The sequence below is a fragment of the Zonotrichia leucophrys genome, chromosome 7, assembly GCF_028769735.1.
Source record: "Zonotrichia leucophrys gambelii isolate GWCS_2022_RI chromosome 7, RI_Zleu_2.0, whole genome shotgun sequence".
In the NCBI taxonomy this organism is placed as follows: Eukaryota; Metazoa; Chordata; class Aves; order Passeriformes; family Passerellidae; genus Zonotrichia; species Zonotrichia leucophrys.
The window spans coordinates 3,672,300-3,691,787 of NC_088177.1; the positions used below are offsets into that span (position 1 = coordinate 3,672,300).

At 46.7% G+C, this 19,488-nt stretch overlaps 1 protein-coding gene across 1 annotated transcript in view; it reads left to right on the forward strand.

The window, feature by feature from the left end:
- The window catches only part of ZEB2 (zinc finger E-box binding homeobox 2), a 113,924-nt gene that overhangs the window by 4,186 nt on the left and 90,250 nt on the right, over positions 1–19,488 (forward strand). The gene's annotated exons all lie outside the window — the stretch shown is intronic.

Genomic DNA, 19,488 nt, shown 5'->3' on the forward strand with positions numbered 1-19,488 from the left:
ATATTTGTGTGAACCTGAACCCATGCGCTTATAGCTCAGCTACTTCATTTAAGTGGAGAGGTGGAGGTGGAGGGGGGCTGAAGGAGGAGGGGGACGCGCACAACAACAACAACAACAACAAAAAACACAAAGACAAGAGAATGTTGATTAGAAACAAATGATCCTGCCCCCCCTCCCCTTCCCTCTCTCTAGGTTGTGAGTGTGAGTGTGTGTGTGTGTGTGTGTGTGTGTGTGTGTGTGCGTGTGTGTCTTTTTCTTGTTGTGGTGGAGGCGTCGAGCCATATGGGGGAGTGATAGAGGAATTTTAGTCAGAAACTGTTCGTTATGTTACACTGGCTTTTCCCTTTGTGTTGTCTTTGATCTATTTGCTTGGCTTAGTATTACAAAAAAAAAAAAACCAAGAAAAAAAACCCCAACTAAAATAATATATTCCGAGCAGCTTCCCAAGGATCCGTTTCTTGTTATCTTTTTTTAAAGTCTCTCCCCCTCCACCACCACCCTTTACTCTTGTGTCTGTCATTATTTAAGGTGGTCCTCACAGAGGAGACCTCCCCTTCCCCTCATCTCTGGGTAATTTAGTAGACATTAAAATTACACGTAATGTTTCCCTCTCCTCTCTTGTGTTTCCTCTGTTCTTTTTATTAAATGTTGGTTATTGATTTTCTAAAATCAATGTCTGTTGTGGGGCTTTTTTCCCCTTACAAGTATCTAAAGCACGTTGCTGATCAACTGGATAACAAAAGCTTTGTGTCAAGTAGCCTTTTTTCTTATGTTAAACAGTCATTTTTGAGAGAAAAAGAGAATGAGATTTAAAGCAACGCATCCAGAAGTGCTCTTTTGCAGTAAAGAATATTCTTAGTGTTTGAGGGGGTTTTATTCTTCTTCCTCAGCCTCCTTGCTTTTCCAGGCAGGACTATTAGTTTAGCGTGTTAAACCCATCACATGCTCTCTGATGAGGGATGCATCTACGTGTTTAATATTTTCTCAGCGTGATTTGAGCACTAAAAAAAACCCCACCACCACCACCACCCTTACCCCCCCCCAAAAAAAAAAAAAAATTTCCTGGATGCCTCTGTTTGCCCAGGACACCAGGACCGTATCCTGGTAGTGCAGCCAAGTCTTTGGGAGCACGTATGGAGCGGGGTGGCAGATTCTGGTTGTTTCCATGCATAAAGGTGTTTTCAGGGAGCTGCACTAACTTGGAAAAGCCACCACACTTGGGAGACGAAAGTTTAATTGCGATTTTTAAGGTAACCACTTAAAGATCCTGCAAACTTCAAGTGTGTGTGCGCTGCTTATGCGAGGGGCTGGGTTCTCCCTTCAGTGTCTTGCTCTGGCCAAGACACGGGGTGTGTGTGGGGGGGGAAAGGAAATAATTCCCTACTTTCTGTCTGTCCCCTCTTTCCTCTTTGTGCTCCCCTGATTTGTTTCTTTCATTCATTTCTGAGTGAGAAATGCCCTGGTTCTGAGGAGCAGGTAGAGCGAGGGTGGGTTTGGTTTGTTGGTTGTTTTTTTTTTTTTCATTTTCTCTTTCTCGACAAGCACGTATCCAATGCCTTTCCCGTTGGGAATTGCCTAGGATTTATCTGGACTGAGTGGATTTTTCTTCTTTCCTGGAATCGTGGAAAAGATGTTACTTCTGAGCTTGTGTCTTTGCTGATAACACCAGGAACGGTGATGCTTATCGAACTCGGACAGAAATTCCTTAGAAACGCAGCAGAACCAAAATAAAATTTAAAAGCCACGAAAAAGGAAATAAAAATAGATGGTCATGAAGGCAGCGAAAGGAGTGTTAGTGAATCCCAGACACATTACAGACGGGGGGACAAAACAGAATAATCCAACTAATGCCTCAGTGGGCTCCACGCCTGTGCGCGTGTATCTGCGTGTGTGCGGGGATGGGCAAGGCTCGGGATGAGATACCGGCGCTGGATAAAATTACAGCGGAGCTAAATAGGGTAGAAAGGAAGCAGGCTCGGGATTTTCCGAGATAACGGGGTTGATCAGAGCTGCTGGAGTGCAGGAGAGGTGTGCGGGGGGGAGGCGGGCTGAGAGAGGCGATGTGGGAATCAGTGCGGGGTGAGCCCCCCGGCGAGGGAGGGAGGGAAAGGGGGAGGATGAGGAGGAGAGGACCCCGAAAGCGGAGCCGGGGAGGGGGGCGGGAGGTGCGGGAGCGGCAGCCCAGGAATGCGGCGGAGCTCCGGGAAGTTCAGTCAGATGATTCCCAGCGCCTGACTCACTTCGCGGCACTTTCACTCGGGAGAGAAGTGGCGGCACAAGAGGAGGAGGAGGAGGAAGAGGAGGAGGAGGAGAGGGCAGCGAGCCCCCTTTCCGCACGGGCGCCCCGCGGAGGCGGGGGATGCGCCGGCGGCCGCAGCGCCGGTGCGGAGCGGCGCGGAGCGGGGCGGAGCGGGGCCCGGCTGCAGCTCTGTCTGTCTGTCCGGCCGGCAGCGCTGTCTGTCCGGCCGGCAGTGCTGCCCTGCCATGCCTGATGAGCTGCCTCCTCTCCGCGCTGTTGTGGTTTGGCGTTTGTTGGCTGAGGGTTTTTCCCCCCCCCTCCCTCCTTTCCGCTCCCCTCCTCGAAAATCCAAAGTGAAATTAAAATCCCCGCGAAGGGGGGGGAGGGGGGAAAGTTGTATCTAATTTACCCCAAAGTTTCAGTAAACAGCTCTCTTTGATTCCTTTGCCACCTCGCTTCCAGTTGTAAAGAAAAGGGAGAAAGTTCAATGCTTTCAGGGCGTCTGATCCAAGACCACAGACCAAACAAGCAGAGACGATTAGGCTTGCTCAGAGCCTTTCCCAAAAAGACACCCACCCACCCTCCTTCCAGGGATGCTGGGGAAGGGGGAAAAACCTCCTTCACTCCTCACTTGAAAAAGAGGGGAGAGAAAAAAAAAATTTAAAAAAACCTGAAAAAATAGGCAAGCCTGCCTGCTGCCTTTAGTGAGTGGGAAGTGAGTCTTGTCTTCCCAGCCTGGAGAAGTTTGGAGGCAGCCAGACGGAGGCTGGGGTGTGGGGAGGCAGCTGCTGGCGGTGCAGCCCAGGTGGCAGCGGGCACCGCGGGCACCCGCAGCGCTCCCGGGGCCGGGCACGTCCCCAGGGCCGCGAATCCGTTGCGAGCAGATTTCTCCGGGACTCGAGACAAATGCGCTGCTACCACCTCCAGAAAAGGCACCTGGAGATAGGTATTAAAAATTAATGCCCTAAATGCGAGTGGCCAGGGCGTAATGATTAGCCAGGCAACGTTTTCTCGGTGCGGATTCATGTCCAGGCTGAGCTGTGGCATGGAGCAAGGGGAGGTTGTTGTCTCTGTGTCAGGTCGGATCTATTTATTTTCTTCCGAGTTTCCAGAAACCCAGAGAATTTGGAGATTAGTGGCTGATTTACTGTTTGCCATTTGTGACCATTCGGTAATTACTGGTTTTGCTTATTGCACATGCTTGGCGAGGAAAGTTTTGGGGGAATTTCTAATTGCTGCAAGAAAATGCATTTGATGGCTTGGAAAAGGCATATTTGAAAAGGGAAGAAAAAGTGATAAGGAAACCATTACAAGTTAATTATCGATAATTATACATAGCCAACTGCCCAAGGTAGGGGAAATATATGGTGCAAGCTCTCAGGACAGCCTGGTAATATTCCCCAAGAAAAAATGTGTGTCTCCCTTTAGAGTGGAAAGAAGGGTGTTGATTCTTTTACAGCAGCCCCACATTCATTCCAAGAAATAGGAAATTCTTCGCCTCACAACAGTTTTTGGCATCTGCATTATCCCAGTGCTTTTAAGGTGCATTTTCTCCTCTGTGAAAGAGAACTCTTTGTCCTTTTTTTCTGCAAGACCATGGCTTCCCAAGGTAGACACTATTTTGTGCCTGTCACACAGAAAGGGAGTGCAGGTTTGCAGTGCTCACAGACAATTGATTGTCTGCCCTAATGTGTTTCATTTACATGTTTATAACGTCAATAGTGCTGGGGTGTCCACTGTACCATTCATTCCAGCATTCCCACAAGGGTGCAATTGTCTGAATGGCCAAGTCAGACACCTTTTTGATTGCTCTTTAGTTGTCTTTTTAGAGTATAGAGAAAAAGGAGAGAAATCTGTGATGCAGAAACACTAGTTGAAAATATTTCAGAATTAAACGTCACCATTAAAGCAGATGTGAGCATTAGACAAACAATATATTTTAACTAAGGTTCTGAAGGTGGAAACAAATTCAGAATAGTGGAGCTGGTTAGTGCACACGACATCCAGTCCTGTTCCTTAATTTTTTGGGGCTTTTTAAAAATGATCTGTCGTTTTCATTTTCTTTTCAGCCCCTGCAAATGCAGCCACTTCCTAACTCTTTGTATGCTTAACTGTAATTTGCTATATTTCCCCTCCATATTTACATATCTCTGTTTATGCCAACAGCGTCAGCTAACCACTGGGAAAGTCTATTGAGGGAATAACTAGGCTGGGAGAAGTGTAGACTTAAAAAAATAGTGAGATCCAAATATTTCTCCATCAAGTGGAGGTTTTTTGGTGAATTAAACGACAATGCTTAGACTTTTCCTTGCAGCAGTTTAACTTACAGAGCTGCGCCCCAACTCCTCACGCCTCCGATCGCCACCATCCCCTTGCGCTGCGAGCTCGCAGCAAAGTGTTTCGAGGAGTTTCCAAGTCCATGAAAGATCACTTTGGAAGGTGTGCTGCGCTGGTTTGATATGCCACCGTGCCCTTTATCACCCGGAGTGGCTTCTGAGGGAGGCAAGGGCAGAATAAATGAGGCTCGCAGCTGGCTGGGACTCATGGAGAGGTGCATGTGTCCATGCACCTATGCGTGTGCTGTGCTCAGGGAAGGGGATGCAGAGGTGTGCTTAGGAAAAACCGCTCTCACTTCAGGTTAGATTCATTTCCCCCTAAAAAAGATGCTGATCCCAGCAGCTACAATTAATGCAAGTCGACCTGCCCCATCCGTGATCATAAGGGCAAAAGAGCACTGAGTCCTGTAGTTTCTTCTCTGGAGGTAAAGCGAGGGAAAACTTTTTCATTTTCCTTCTCTGTGTAATTTTTGTGGTAATTTTATTTTTTTAAAAATGCCTGTTTGTGGAGAGATATTTTTTTTTCCTTTTTTTTTCCCTTTTTTTTTGTGCCTAACAGGGAAGACACAGTAGATGCACCGTTAGCTGAACCCCTGACACGGCGGTCTTTTGAATGCCTTAGGTATGATTTCACTTTCGCTCACATCAATGCTGACCTGAATGCCTTTCATATCTGATCCGCTGTGTCTCTCCCAGTAAACATCCCCTGAGGGGAGAACAAAGAAAGGAGCTCTTCTTCTTCTTAATCACAATTCAGCCCATTCACCGCCGGCAGGCTACATTTGCATTCTGCAACAGAAAGCCAAGATGAAAAGGAAAAAAAAAAAAAAAAAAAAAAAAAAGAGAGTGAGAAGAAGGGGGGAAAAAGCAGAAGGGTGGAGGCTGAGTAAAATAACTTAGGTGTTTGTAGCTGTTTGTTGGGCTTCCCCTAGTTACAAGCCTTATATAGATCCTGCTCTACCCAGCCTTGGCTCTTCTGACAGGCAGATAGTGTTACAAGATGGCATGCCTGTACTATTCATGGCCACTCGCTCTAACACTTGAGGTAGAAAGTGTCAGAGAGGGATCAAATTCTACTCTGAGAAGTCTGTTATAGTTAGGGTCAGGTGTGTGTACTCTCAGCTCTTGACTGCTGCCTATTATTTTGTTTTAATTACTATTATTGTTTACCCACCGTGACCTTGGCGGGACGGGGGTGGCGGGGGGCGAGGCGGGTTTGGCGGGGCAAAATTTCCCCAGATGAAATTTAAATTTTTTAATTTTTTTTCCCCTGTATTTTGGTGAGGTGTTGGGCCCGGTGCTGTCGCGGCCGGGCCGCGGTGGCCCTGGTGGCCCTGGTGGCCCTTGGTGGCATTGGCGGGGGTGTCCCCGGGCTGGCGGCCGGCCCGGGCTGCCCCGACCCGCCGGGGAAAAGCAGCGACTCAGCGAATCCACCAGAAATGCGAACAGAGGAGGAGGAGGAGGTGGTGGAGGAGGAGGAGGAGGAAGGCGAGATTTGTGGAAGTTTCTGTAGCCGGGTTCCCTCGTGGGGTTTTGTAGTCACGTTCATGTGCGTTTTCTCCCCATCCCCGTGTGTGTGTGCCCCCCATATCTGCCTGTTTGTTTGTTTCTCAGAAGCTCTTCTGTGCTTTCAATCAGACAGTTTTTCTAGAAAAATATTGAGGTCTTTGGTCGTAGCCACTTTTTTCTCACCAAGAGAAGGTTTATTTATAACTGGATCCTGCTTACTGAGAAGTATTTAAGCCCTTTCAGGCAGAGCTGTCAAAATTTCCTGTGTTGTTTGCCTCTATTTGCAACATGTAAAAAGTAATATGCAGTTGCTGGTGTTGGAATAACCGGGGTAGTGCAGAAATCTCAAGTGACAAGTTTTCAACTACACTATCTCCTGCCGACCAAACTGTCATTTTTATTTTTTTTTCCCAGAAACCACTTTTAAGATCCTAACAGGTTTTTTTTTCCCCCTCCATCAGCAAATAGATTAAACGTGCTAAAGGAACTTCGAGAGGGAAGAACAGTTTGAACAATGAGAAACGGGAGGGATGTCTTATTTCCCTGTAGCTGCTATGGCAGATTTCACTCATAAGGAGCACACTAACCGAGATGTTACCAGTTGAACAGAGGCATGTGACACAGATTCCTGATTTTTTCCCAGAAGATTTACAGAATTTACAAAAAGAGATTATCTCTACACCTTCCACCCTCCTAACCACCCCCATGACCCAAGCAACGGAGGATTTAGGCAGATTTACTTCAGTAAACACCTTTGGACACTTGGGGAAAAGTAGGAGTCTGTTTGCAAAAGCAGGCTTTTGTTAAGTGAGGTGCTGGATAATGCTTTACCAAGCAGCTGTGATATTAACCTACCCAGTAATGCTGGAAAGAGCCTTAACTCCTTCTGCGCTCCGGGGCCCTGCAGGTGCCCTGGAACGGGGGCTCCGCTGTTTTTGGGGGGCACAAGCGAGGAGGTGGCACTGCTGAAGCCACAGCAGCCGCTCAGCCTGGCACATCCCGGCCTTGGTGGCAGCTGAAGCTTTCGGGACCAATCCATCAGGGAGAGACGCGGGCTGGGCAGGGCTGGAGGCATGGAAGGGCAGGAGAGGCTTCACCTGTGTGTGTGCCAGCACGCTCTGTACCTACCCCTCCCGTGTAACAGCACCCAGGCCCTCTCTAGGAACGCTCCCGAGCGCTGCTGAGGCAGGAAGGTCAATTTAGGATTCGCATTCGAGCAGCAGAATAGCTGAGAAGTTGCGCCGGCAAACCTGTGCGAGTGAGCTCCCAGGCTCCAAGGAAAGCCAGCAGCTTTCTGGGAGCTTCTCAATCCCAAAAGTGAACTTTTGTTTTTGCTGCTTTCTGCTCTTTTCTGAGCTAATAAGTTACTTTTTTTTTTTTTTTTTTTTTTTACTGGGCAGAAGAATAACTTTCCAGGTGTTTCTTTTTTTAGCTGGAATGAGATTGCTTCATTTGAGGATTTTTATTGTCGAGGGTTCTTTTTTTTTCTTCTTTTTTTTTTTTTTTTTTAAAGTGTAGGTGTCAATGCTAGAGCAGCCACGAATGTGTGAGAAAGCAAAGGGTATGAGACATGACAGAATTAAAGGTGTTTGCTATGTTGTTACCCGTGTGTCAAGCTGCAAGCTCCCTTTGTCACAGCCTCCTGGAGATTTGATAGTGCGGATCCGCTTCCCTTCCAAGTGATGCAGCAGTTTCTGACTGGGGGGGTTTCGTGCTGGCGTGGTTGCTGCTGTTGCATTTGCCTCCCCGAGTGCATTCAAACACCTCCACATCGCACACACCCCGTTACTCCCACCTTACACCAGGGTGCTGTGCTCCCGAGCACCAGGACAGCAGCCACAGCATTACAGACTCTGGCATGGAGCGTCGTTTGGCAGGAATGTCATCTGCCAAATCATCCCATAATTACGTTTTATGTTATTTGTATGAATGACCAAGCATGCAGTATTCCTTTTGAAATCAAAGGAAGGCTTAAAATGCTTTTTTGAATACTTTCAGACCATGGTCAGGTCACAGTTTGGGAGTTGAATTAAACTGATCTCATTTGTGATCTAATTGAGGTTGGCAACAACCTTAGCAGTAGCAATAACATACAAATACAAATCAAAGAACAGAATTCAGCAAATCAGATCTTTTGCCTGAATCCTGCCTGGGAGTTATTCTCCGACTGCCAACAGAGAAGTTAAACTTTGTCCCGCTTCTCAGCGGCAGTGCGAGCCTTGCATATTTTTCGGGTCTGACAGGAAAGTTGGGTCGGAGGGATGGGGACACAAAGGCGAGAAGGGAGCTGGTGCCTCCTCGGACAGGAGAGAGGCGCAGCGACTCGTCACGTATGTTTCTGGAGAGCCCAGTGGCAGAAGGCGCAGGAGGCGGAACGGGGGAATGCGCTTAGCAAGGGCTAGGAAGAGGAATAGGTGGCTGCAAACAGATCACTCCGAGCGGAAAGTCGAGGCAGCTCCCTTATCTTTACATCTATCGCTGCGGATTCCAGGAATGCAATTACCAGCGCGGTCGCGAATTGTTGACAAATTTCCTCGCGTCTGTCGGGAGCGGCTGTCGCAGCCGCGGCCGGGCTCTTGCGGCAGCGGCCCCGACGTGCGGGAGCTGCGCGGGCAGCGGGGCCGGGGCGGAGCGCCGAGCCTCCTCCGGGGCAGGGCATCCCCTCACTCAGAGTCCCTCTGCCCCAAACTGGGATACCGGGGGTCACATTCCCCGGGGCACGACATCCCCTCACTCTGAGTCCCCCGGGGCAGAGCATCCCCTCACTCAGAGTCACCCCCGCCCCAAACTGGGATACTGAGGGTCACATCCCCCCGGGCAGGGCATCCCCTCACTCTGAGTCCCCCGGGGCAGAGCATCCCCTCACTCTGAGCCCCCCTGCCCAAACTGGGATACTGCGGGTCACATCCCCCGGACAGAGCATCCCCTCACTCAGAGTGCCCCCCTCCCCAGGCCGGGATGCTGAGGGTCACATCCCCCGGGCAGGGCATCCCCTCACTCAGAGTGCCCCCCGCCCCAAACTGGGATACCGCGGGTCACATCCCCCGGGACCCACTTTCTCCAGAGACCCCCGTCCCGCAGGTGGGGGGCTCGGCGGGGCGCACACCCCCGGGGAGCATCCCCCGGAGCGGAGCGGGCTGGAGGCGCGGCGCTGCGCTGCGCTGGGGCGGGGGCGTGCGGAGCCGCCTGGGCCCCCCCGCTCCGGCCGCGGGGCCGAGGTGTGAACCGCCTCCGTGGGGCGGGGGACGGGGCACACTCAGCCCCGCGGGCCCCGCCGGCGCTGCCGAGAGCAGCGCTCCGGGCCGAGGTGCGAACCCCTCCCGGACGCCGCTCCCGGGATGCCGGGCCCCCCTCGCCGCCCCAAACTCCGCTGCCAGGCGGGGAAGGGGCGGCTCGGCGCTGCCTGCGCTCCTCCCGGCTCCGGGGTTTCGAGTGTGTCCTCAACTCCCCCCCAACACACACACACCCCACCCCTCCCCTCCTCCGGGTCATTATTTTCTTTGACTAAAACCTGTTTACTCGCCTCTTTGTTTTTTGACGTTAAACGAGTTTCTATCTCCTGCTCCTGCGGATCTCTAAGAAATAGATAAACCATTATATTTCCCCCTTCCCCCCCTCCCGCTCGTATTTTAAAGCAGCGATCCTGACAGCAGTACTATTATTGCACTTTATGTTTTAGTGGATGTTTGCTGTTGCTAGTTACAGCAACACTTATCATAAGACAGCAAGAAAAGAGTAGTCCCTGGTAATTAAAGTAATGAAATATTCATTTACTCTACCTTTTCAGTAGTCTCACAAATTAGGCTGCTACATTTAATGCCTGCACTGCCTCTGTTTTTATTATAATGGCAGCTTTCGCATCTGCAATTAGGACTAATTCTGACAGTTACAATTTCTGAGGGATGGTAAACAGTGAACGAGATGTGCAGCAGTGGTATTACACGTGAAAAGCCCTTGTCTCTTTAACCTTGTTGTTTTTTTTTCTCGCAGAGGTTACCTTTTCCCGATGGTGCAAAATCGACTTGACATAACTGTTCATCAGTTTCAGGGTTTTCCCTGGAGGTATTTGCATCAAATCAGCCCAGTCAAGCTTCAAGTTGAAATTGGCAGCCCAGAAACTGACAGGGTAGGGACTGGGAAAGAGACAGCTAAAGTGCAGGCAGCGAGCTGACAGCAGCGGCGGGCAGGCAGGGGGAGAGGGCTCAGCACCCGGGGCTGCCGCCCCCCGCTCCCCCGGGTCCCCCCGGGTCCCCCCCGGTCACCCCCGGGTCCCCCGGTGCCACCCTGAGCCGCCACCGAGGGGCCGAGCGCTGGGAGCCGGCTGGGCAGGGGGTGTGTGATTCAAAACCCCCATAAATTGGGGGGAAAAAAGTGTTGGGGAAAAAGAGGGAAGTGCCGAGCTGAAGTTGCTGGCGCTAACAAGCTTATTTTGCTGCGGTTCTTTGCAGGAGAGATGTTGCGCCAGGACTGTTAAGAGAAGTGACGGAGAGGGTTGTTAATACCAATGAAAACATATTTTGATCAGCTAAAAAAAAAAATCCAACCCAGGGAGACGTTGATCTGCAAAGATAATTGCATTAGAATCAAAACAAACATTTCCTTGAATATGTTATTTCATTTATCCTCTGTCACGGGGAGGAAGGGGTCTCCAAGCAGGACAATGTGAAAATTAATTTTTAATAGATTTTTGGACAAATTGGGATCCTTCCCTGTGACACCCCTCCCACTCTGAAAGAATTTTACTTATTTGCAAATATCTCCAAATCTGATGTAGTGTGGAAGGGAGCAGCACACCAAGGAACAGGCAACACCACCAAGATCCACTCCCTCCTTAGAGGTGAAAAAGAGCAAAACTGCTTTACTTTCCTGAGGAAGAAAGCTGACAATATATATATATTTTCTCCCTAAATATATATCTGTAGTCTTTACCAGATGATTAAAAATCCCTCTCACTTTTCCTACCAGACTTGTGCTAAAGTAAGCCTTGCTTTCAAACAGTTTTTCAGCTGTGTGTGTGACAGGCATTGGCTGATCTGCTGATGCCCATTCGACAGGCACTGTTGAGCTAAAGTGGTGTGACGGCACAGTTTTGTTAAGCTGTGAACAAAGGGCTGGAGATGCCTCGCTGGCATCATCCATGTGCATATTGGCCTTGTCACAGTTTTGCTTGATTTAATGCTCTGTTTATTCCTAGATATTAGAACTTAAATTCCAAACAATATGTTTTCATATACTACACACAAACTTTATTTTAAAAGCTTTTGCTCCCGAGGACCAACATCCATGCGGCAAACGCTTAAAACGTAGCTCCCAGAAAAATAGGTGGCCGGTAGCCTCTTAACTGTTATCCAGTTAAAAAATGGGATTTCAGTTTTAAAAAGTCTTAGAAGGGTAAAAGATTTATTTCTTCTTTGATCATTTGTTGAGAGTTGTTATTTATTTCAACAGTGGATTTTCTTATAAGCTCCAGAGGAGAGGTTACCCCGTGCGCAGGCAGGGCGCGGGATGGACTTTTCCAGTGCCATATCATCCCAGCGGTGTTGCTGGGATAAAAGCAGTGTCTTGCAAATACCTGTAAGCATAGTCAGGGGACTATTGACAGGCAGAAAGACAGCTGGGTTAATGGAAGGGAGCAGGAAACTGGATTAAGATTAGAATATATATCTCTATGTTCATTAGGTGGCCACAACTTTGTATCTCAGCGGTTCATCAAGAGAAAACGTGAGCATGCAGAGCTATATTTAGGCTGGGTTCTCTTCTCTTAGACATGCCGCAGGCTTTATCTGGAGAAAGTTTCAGGGTTTTTTCTCCCCTTCTTCGTCGCCTTTCTAAACTCCCTTCAGGTTTGCTGCAAGTGTTTGCTAAGAGATTAGTTAGGCAGCTTCCATGGCGGAGGTAGCCCTGGGAGGCAGCTCGCTGCTGGGAGGAATGCTCACTAGGTCAGTGCGTGAGGATAGAAGGAGCTGCCCAACTGAGGCCAAGGATCAGGTATTTTCCTCTTTGTCTCCTACCAGAGACAAAGTGCTTATGGAAAGGTTTGTGGTGAGACATCAAATCCCAGCAGGAGCACAGATGTTCCCACTTTTACAGGCTTACCAATGAACATTTCAGCTTAAACAAGTTTATGGAATAAAAGATTTATTTCTTTTTCCTTAGTAGATGCAGCTTCTTAGTTGGGCTTTGCAAAGATTTTATCGCTCCAGCCACTCAGGGTCCTTTGGTCCAGGGCATGGGGCTGTGAGTAGGGATGGGAGAGAGGGAAGGAGGGGGCGGAGGGAGCGCTCAGCAAAATGAAAGTATTCTTTCTCCAAACAGTGCAGTCTAGAGCCTAAATCTGAAATTGAATCTGCTGAGCAAAACCTGTACAATTTTTCTACCTGCCCTCAGTCTGCTTCCTTTCAGGGATGACAGTTTTACTAACTGAAATGAATGGGCTCTCTCGCTCCGGTACCTTTCCTCAGTGCGCGTTTACATCGAGTACTTCAAACACAGAGCTGGGTGATATATGTAGGGGGACAGCTTGCACAGAATAAGCTTTAATGGTTAATTTTTGTATAGCTTTATAAATGAAAGGGACTTAAACCTACTAGCAGTATAGATCACAAGACCTTATGTGGTCTATTCTTCTCTAGATGCACAAGAGATTTACGTGCCTAAGTCCCATAAGAGTTAATGGGAGTTACGCATGTAAATCTCTTCCACAGTGAGATAATAGACCCTTTTATGTATGGATAGCTGGATTCTTACAAAAATCACCTACTGAACAGTAGACTTTATGTCCTGCCCTCTTAACAAATATTTATAAAGCGAGCAGGCCAGCAGATGAGACCAGGAGCCCCCCAAGTTGCCTCCAAATCACAGAGACTCCTGTGCTCCCATGGAGACCGTCCCAGGTCTGTCTCATCCCCTTCCTTCCTGGTCTCAGTGCACTGTGGGTGACATGGCTGGTCTGGCTGGGATGTGGTCTCACAGAGCCTGTTGTGGTGCCTCACTTCTTGGCAAGTCCTTCTTGGTGGAGGCTTCTTGCTCTGTGGATTGCAGAGGAGATGGGGAGGGTGAGAGCTGCCACCTCTCTTCTGTAAATGTCAAGGTGCACCTTCCCGGTGTCCCTGCCCTTCAATCCACCTCTGCTGTACAGCCCTAAGGTGGGAAATGCTCAGCATGACTATCCTGGGTCTCTGGTAGAGCACAGTGGTGGTGGCGGCACCGTGTCCCAAAGCCCAGGTGCTGCTAGTGCTGCACATCTGCTCCCTTTCTGCTCCGGTGCGACCTCGCTACCTAGGAAAGCCAGTAGGCTTTGCCTCCAATGGGAACGGTCTCACTCTTCTCTGTGGGGATATATACATATATATATTTATATATATAAAACTTGTCTGATCTGTGTCTGTCAGCCATGAGTCAGATCGAGCTCTTTTGCCCCTGTAACGTGTAGCTGGAGACGGCCGGTGCCACAGCACACGCGTGTCAGGAACGATCCCTGCGTCTTGTGAGCCGCGGCTCTTTTTGCCATCATTGTTTCTTTCCATCACTCGCCCGCTCCTTCCCGATAGCGATCTGAGGGAGTTGGGCAAGCTGCAGACTTGCCAGCCCTCAGCTCCCAGGCCTGGCAAAGCACGTCCTGAAAAAATAAAAACCCAACTCTAACCCTTGCTCTGTGAGGCTATCAGATTAAATCCAAGGGTTTCTACCAGCGGCAGGATGGGAAAAGCCCATTGTTTGTTGATTATCGTATCATCAGCCGCGGCTGATACGAGGATGCTCAAGGAAAACACACTTCGGTTACAGTTGATTTTCAGATTCCAAAATGGTGCTGCAAAGTCTGTGCATGCCTAATTATATTTTATGCTAGGCTGTGCAATACAAAATGTATGCTGCAGCAATCAGTGAGTTAACAGTATCAATCAATTTGTAAACAGATGAAGTCACTCATTCCCAAACTGGTTTTCCAAAAACAATTACTAAATTACAATAGAAAAAAATTGTACAGTTACTGTATTTGTGTGCTGTGTTACAATCAACATACCAGGGAAACAAAACAATTTAATGCAGAAAAATCATCATTCATCTATATTATAATTGCTTCTTTTTCACATCTACAGGGCGGTTAATTAAAATTGTGATTAAATGCGGTCGCGCTGCCTAAGATGTCTTGCCCAAAACAGGTGGTACAGAATTTAAAAGTAAAAAAAATGTAATTAGCATTGGAAATTGAGAAATTGCCTGTAAGAATCAGTGTTAATTTCAGTCAGTGATGAGGTAATTTATAAATGAATGCAGTGGAGGCTGTGCAAATGCACAATTGCCTTCCTGCCTATTCTTAGCATTCTCAGCATGCAGGTGAAAATGTTTTCAAAATATTGAGGTAATTTGAAAATCAATCCATGCATTCCGTATCTTTCTTCCTCCCCAGTCGCAGCAAACACTGAACGAATGCTGCCAGAGATGGCACAATGCATCAGTTCTGCACTTTTTGGGGAGTGATATTCTGTGTGTTGTGGCATCAGTTGGAGTTTAACTACACCAAATGTTTGGCTAAGATCCTTTACAAAGGCCAAAAATGTTGATTGAAGTCCCCGGTAATCCCAAATGCCTTCAGCTCCGGTGTGTGTTTAAACGATGTGGTATCAAAAAAAAGTAACAGCAACCTGCAGTGAGTTGAAATAGTGCAGCAGAGATACCAGAAAATAAAAGAGATGCTAATACGGCACGGAAATCATAATGATTTCTTGTTTAAAATTAGTACAGCGCACTCGAAAAGCCTCGGTAGTACTGATGCTTTCTGTAGGAACTCTCTTTTTCAACATGCATTTCAAATTTCATCCTGCAACCATGAAAGAATTGTTAACTAGGTTATGCATACAGAGATTTTCCCTGAGATGAACTTTGTTTATCGGCATTTTGGTGCTTTCTCCTAAACTTTCAGCTAGCAAATGAGAAATGCTAATTCCTAACAACAACAAAAAAATACGACCTGCAGATACAAAAAGCTGGAGGCAAACCTGACAACAAACAGATATTAAAGATTTAAAATCTTCTTGACAGTCCAAAAAAAAAAAAATAATCCAAGGCACACATTGCTGGAACTGACATTTCCATGATTTGAACAGTCCTCGTCCCCCTGCTCGACTCCACAGAGAGCCCTGGCTTAGTTGTCCCCCCATCCATTTAAAAATAACTCAGACTTTCGATAACGTGGATCGCTGGGCTGGAATATGGGAAAGCAGTTGGAGTTTTTGAGCAGGGACTTACAGGTGTTGGTATCAGGTTGCTGTAAAACACGAGCACAGTGGCTTTTGAGCAGAACATGCTTTAATTAAAGCAAGCTGGTCTTCCTGCAGAAAGCCTGATCTACCCATGTAATTTAACTATTGAAGCCCTTTCTATTAATTTTTCCTTGACATATAATAATGAACTTTTCCTCTGGCTGACACTTGGTTGTGGTTTTTTTTCTTTTTTTTTTTCCTTTTGATAAGTAAGCCCTGTGCATTTCAGAGGTGATTTTGATGCCATTTAATTTACTCCTACAAAAACCCCTGCGAAGGGATTAGGCCCATGAAGGGACAAGGGGAAGGCCACGCCGTGCTGGTCCATGCTGGTCTGCTGGGATGCTGTGATCCGGGCAGAGGATGAGGGTGGGATGTGGTGGGATGTTCTCCCAGCCTCGGCCCCGCGCTGGCCGAGCTGGGGAAGGTGAGTGCAGCATCAAGGGCTCTCCAGCAAGTCAATTAACCTCCCCATGCTCATTTTTTCCATCTATGAGACAGGGAAATACTGCTGAACTCATTGACAGGGCTTTTGCAGAGCTTCATATCTCCAAAGCACTGTGCCATTCTGTGGGACTGAGGAAGAGCAAGTATCATTTGTTGTTTCGTCAGAGGGTGAGCGGATGCCAAGGAATTTGTCTGAGAAAATTACAAATGTATGTTCCTAATAACCAGAATCTCAGTTTATTATACGACTGGTTATTCTAATTTAGAGGATGATATTGCTTTTAACTGCCCCCTCCTCCCCAGTTTTCTGCCACTGAATATAAAGAAGTGAAGGGTAATCACTGAAGCAATGATGATTATTGACTGAAAGGTATTTTACAATGTGAGCTCCGTTATGTGGAGCTTAGCAAGCAGCTGCACTGGTGCATTTGAGCTCCTTATTTTGGTATAGGGACTCTAAAAATACATCAAAATCCCAGTGGACTGGCATAGGTGCAAATCCTGACCCGACTGCAGTTGATGGGAATACCTGGGTCACTCTGGGGGGACACAGAACAGCAAAGTAGGGTTTGATGCCCATGGTTGGTTTCAGTGGAAAACTGCAGGATCAAGCTGGTTTGGAAATTCAGGCGCATCAAACCAAGCCTAAGTCTGGGGTTTTTCTCTTCTGTCTTATGTGAACTCAAAGGAAAGGAGGAGCTCAGGTACTGCTCTGCTGCCAGACCTCAACCCCAGCAACATCCTTGGAGTTTTCTGGGCCTGTTCCCATGAGGAAAGACCAAATGCCATGAGAAACATGAGCAGGATTTGGCCCTGAACAGGCAGTGCTTACTACTGGATAAACTGAGCCATGGCCATTGTAGTGGTGGGGAAGTGCAGTGAAGGAAAAGTAGCTTCGCAAATTCCTAAAATAGAAAGTAAACGTAAATATTTCTACTTTGCATGTCAGATTTCAATCACTTCTCAAAACAACTGAGCTTCTTGATTTAATTAATTACGGCTTCTTTGGGTTTTTTCTTTTTTTTCTTTTTTTTTTTTTCTGTGTGTGTGTGTGTGTGTGTGTGTCTTCGGAAAGAGCCAAATGAAAATATCCTCTTTGTTTCCCCTTTGGAACTACCGGAGCTTTCCTCGAGTTTTAACTCTTCCACCACCCCAACACGCCCAGCCTTCGTTTTTCTATGCTCGTCTTATCGCTGCTGTCCCATGGCAAGCCCCAAAGCCTGGAACATTTTGTAACGACTATGTGACAAATTGTTGGGCTTTTATTCACGTTGGACATCTTTTGCCAGGACTGCTTGTTGTTTTTTCTGTTTGGCTGTGTCATGGGACCAAAGGTGGCTGCTTTTGTGCAGCATGTCAAATCTGGTTAACATGCAGCCATTTATCTTTAAAACCCACTCCTGCACAATGGCAGGGGTGTATTGGGCCACTTGTATGGACTCCAACCATCAAACACACACACATATATATATATATATACTATATTTTTTCTGTGCCATCCTCTTTATATTTGTGGATGCACCTCGGGCTGAGGCACTGCGGTGAGCAGGTCATGCAACAGACAGGATGTTTCATAATTTTGGGAACCTTTTAGAGACAAATTGTACAGGGCAAGTGTAGTGTAACTGAACTGCTGGTTGCCCAGTGAAGTGTAGAAAATCAGATACAGCACAGTCTGAAAGAGTGAAACGAGAATTCATATCTATGTATGTACACGGTACTTTATAAACAATTCATACACAGAGAAAAACACATTTATTCTCTTTTTCTCTGCTTATATTTGAGGATTGCACATGGGGTGTGTGTGTATAAATGTGTTTCTGTGCATGGTATATATTCATACAAATAATATGCCACGGGATATGGGAATAGTCGTATGTGTGATGCATTTATATGCATAAGTGGTAGGTTTGCAGGTTAATGCCTGCTTGACTCTCTGTGTGTGTGTGTGTAAATGATGGAAAGGTACTCAGCACGATGAAAAGATGAATTATCCTAGAAATAAAATAAAAAAGCCCCAAACTTCCACAGCAAATTTTGCTGTGGGTGTTTTTCTAATATTTAAGTCACGCCGAAATACTTCTGATGAACGTGATTTCCTTATAGATATGGCAATAATTATCAAATAAAGAAGCTGGGAAAGTTTGATTCACCAGGAAAATGAGGGCTGGCTGCTGAGTCTTGGTGCCTTTTTGCAGTTGAAGCATTTGAGATAGAGGGACTCAATGTTTTTTAATGATTTGCTATGTTGTGTAATAATTATACATATAGTGCAGTGAGGTTACTTGGAGGAACACCACACTATGTATGGGGTTTTTTTTTTGAGTAAAGGACCCAGGAGATTGCTTTTCACTTTGAAAACAATCCCTAATATCAGGAAAATGCTCTGTTTGTTTATGCGTACATAATGCAAGTTTGTCCGCCTGGGAACTGCAGCAAATGGGAGAAGTATGCATGGATTTCACAGGTAACAGGATTACGTGGGCACATAATTGATCCATTTGGAGAAAAAAATGACAGTGCTCTAAAGATGCCTAGGCTTTGGAGATGGAGTTTATGAAACAGGCATTTGTAAATTCAAAGGAATCAATATGTCAATTTTATTACATCTCAGGACCAGCTGGGCATTAAAGGAGCAGTAGCCTTTTTAAAATTGCAGCTGCGTATTCTTGCATTGTGTACCTTTCTTAAAAGGCTTTGAATTTCAGAAAACGTACTTTTAGAAGTGCTTTGCACCTTTTCAGTGACTGGTCTGCATGGACAAAAAAAAAGACACAAAACATTACATTGTGTTAGTTTCCCTCTTAAGCCTCGATTGGTAAAAACTGCCAGGCTTCAATTATACCATGCAAAATTCTTACTAATAAATATACACATGGAAGGAGGCAAACTCCTGTTCCTTCCCAGAGGTTGAAAAAAATATTTGAGGTTTTACATCGAGGGCTCAGCACATGTTGCAGGGGCAGCGTTATAACATGAGATACCTGAAAGCATCCATTAAACTCTGCACATGAAATATGGTCTGAATCATTGTAAAATGATATCTTCTCTTCCTTCTCAGTAGAGTTTAAACCCCCAGATGATTAAATTTAGCGAAAAGCTTAGGGTTCTTTTTCCAAAGAACAGCAGTCTTCAGCTGTCCAGATTTGGAAATGCAACTTTTCACACAAATTTGCAAAGTGCATCATGAAGGGAGATGTTGAACGGAATTTGGGTTGCAGAGGTGATTGGTGCCCATAGGTTCTCAGGGCCACCCCAAAGAGGCTTTAAATCCCAAAGATGCATTTTTGAAGAATTAATAGCTTTGCCTTTGGAGAGTAGGTTATCCAAGGAACAATTGTGGCTTTCAAGAATATGTTGCACACTCCTCTACCTGAAAGGCATTTGAGTGAGGGCTGGGTTGGTAAAATCCATGCATGACTCAAGCTTTCAGTGGTTTTCTTGTTGTCCCCTCTCCTCTGTTTGCTGGTGATGTTGTTGTGGACCTGATGGCTACAGCTAGTCTACAATTCCAAATTGATCATTAGCAGTGCCAAAACTATCTGATTTGGGTTACCAGTCTCTGGACAAATCTGGTGCTTCCACATATAAGAAAATACACTTAAAAATATTTGAGTTTTCGAGTCCAAAGAAAGAGGTACCTGGAATTAATTACCACTGCTCCTTGAAACTTCTCTGCCTTCTCAGTTTCTCC